At 35.2% G+C, this 2,449-nt stretch overlaps 1 non-coding gene across 1 annotated transcript; it reads left to right on the forward strand.

The window, feature by feature from the left end:
* The first annotated feature begins 857 nt into the window (after window positions 1-857).
* trnak-uuu (transfer RNA lysine (anticodon UUU)) lies at window positions 858-930 on the forward strand. The gene has a single exon. It is a non-coding gene; the product is annotated as a tRNA-Lys (tRNA).
* Window positions 931-2,449: the final 1,519 nt, after the last annotated feature.

Raw genomic sequence — 2,449 nt, forward strand, 5'->3', positions numbered from 1 at the left:
TTTTACAAAACTGAAGATTTCATATAAAGATGTACACTAGTCTTCAAAGACAACTGGCTGTAACAAGGACAGAAAGAGATGTGGAAGGCCCAGATGTACAACTAAACAAGAGGATAAGTACATCAGAGTCTCTAGTTTGAGAAAGAGACGCCTCACATGTCCTCAGCTGACGGCTTCATTGAATTCTACCCGCTCAACACCAGTTTCATGTACAACAGTAAAGAGAAGACTCAGGGGTGCAGGCCTTGTGAGAAGCACTGCAAAGAAAAAGCCACTTTTGAAACAGAAAAACTAAATTAAAAGTTTAGAGTGGGCAAAGAAATAGACATTGGATAACAGATAATTGGAAAAGAGTGTTATGAGTCTTAAACCCATTGAGCTTTCGTGTGATCAGCTAGACTGTAAGGTGAGCGAGAATCGCCAGACAAGACAGCCACATCAATGGCAAACTACAGGAAGCGTGGGGTGAAATGTCTCTGGACAAACTGACAGCTAGAATGCCATTGCTCTGCTTAGCTGTCATTGCTGCACGTGGATGATTTTTTTGACGAGAAATCTTCGAAGTAGTTTTTTTTTTTTTTTCGAATTGTAATACCGGTAGTCATTTTTCCCGTTAATATCCTGACTGTGATCAGATGAATGTCACTTTGGTGAATTAAAGTACAATTTTCTTTCCATAAGAGCAATATCTGAACTTTATTCCAAACTTTTGTCCGCCAGTGTGTATTTTGGGGATATATAAAGAAAGTACCTCCCCAGATTATTTTCTTCGTTGATATACCCAAACAGCATGACCGCCACTTCTTTTGATATATAGATCTTGTTTAAAACATGATGGCTCCAGTTCTAGATTCAGAGCCCGGATAGCTCAGTCGGTAGAGCATCAGACTTTTAATCTGAGGGTCCAGGGTTCAAGTCCCTGTTCGGGCGGATCATTTTCCCACACTAAATAAACACTATCCGTTAGAATCTGTATGCATTCGTAATGCTTAAAAGAATGAACATTACATTTTCTATTTACACCTAACATACGAAAGTATGATATAACGCCACGCTTCTTTTTTATAGCATTTCAACGAAGGAAGCACAGAATCTATACCTCTACCAAAGCATTGTTTCAGACAGTTTCAGACTTAACTTTAAAATCATATTTTCCACAATAAAACATCAAATTTCAGAATCCGCACAAGTCTTTTTTTAACAGAATCAATTGCAAAGCTGTTTAAAATGCTACATAACCTCAATCAGATTATGCTTTGGCAAACATCCATCAGACTCGGCGTCGTTTATTTCTCTCTCATTCCTAAAACTAGTCCTTTTTCCGGTGGTGAACATTTTATTAGGACACCCGAAATATAAACAAATCTAAAAAGCTTCTAGAAAGTTGTAGATGTTTGTTTGGAAACCATATGAATGTAAAAACGATTGTCTCTCTGTTTAACTTTTTATTATTATTATTATTATTATTATTTACTATATACATTTTCTTTAGGACTTTTTTGTTGATATTGTTTGCTTTTTAAATTATAAAGCCAAAACATTTTGTGAATCATCTAGCTCGAGATGGTGAGTTCATAAAGGGATCAAAATATGTGTTTATAACGAATACGAAATTGTGTATGCCTGTCAACAACATCTCCTAGTGGCCTCTGCGAGTCCTCCAAGGCCAGGGGTGTCGACCTGAGGGTCTGAGGACCTCTGGGGGTCCATGAAGGTATTGCATTAGGTCAGTGGACCGAAATTAACATTTTGTTAAAACACATTAGTGATATAACATATTGTAAATTGTATTTCTTAATACGGTTAATTTGCTCTATATATTTTATAATGTAAAGAAACATGCTCATATATCATCTTTGGCGGATATGGTTTGGACAAGCCCTGCCGCTCCCCCACTTCCTAAAGTCAACGTTGTTTTTTTCTTTTCTTCTTTATCAAACTCTGTTCGGATATAACAAAAAGGCAAGTATCCATGAAAACATGTAATTGCAGACTGAGTTCAAATTATAACAACACGTGCATACACATTGAAATCAAATAACAAAACAAAATGAAAATACAATTAAAAAGTTTATAGGGCTTATATTATATAAAGCCATATTTGTTAAAATAATATTAGAAGCTTCAGGATTTTTAAGACATCAATACAAGAGAGCCTTTAGTCAACGTATGTCGTGATGTCGATAAAGTATCACTCGGACTTTTATTTTGAAGAACATATTCGCCGTTGTTTTCATGTGCGGGACTAAGGTGTATGCATAGATATTATATAGATATATGATGTCTAAGGGTGTATGCAGAATCAAAACAAAGAACTTTTATTGCATTAATTTTTCATTAGACAAGATTCTTGCAGTGTTGTCATCACTGCGAGAATCTTGTCTAATGAAAAATGCTGTATGCATATTAATAATAATAATAATAATAAAAAATGTTGTTTTAAAGGTTT

Source organism: Xyrauchen texanus, chromosome 16 (genome assembly GCF_025860055.1).
Source record: "Xyrauchen texanus isolate HMW12.3.18 chromosome 16, RBS_HiC_50CHRs, whole genome shotgun sequence".
NCBI lineage: Eukaryota > Metazoa > Chordata > Actinopteri > Cypriniformes > Catostomidae > Xyrauchen > Xyrauchen texanus.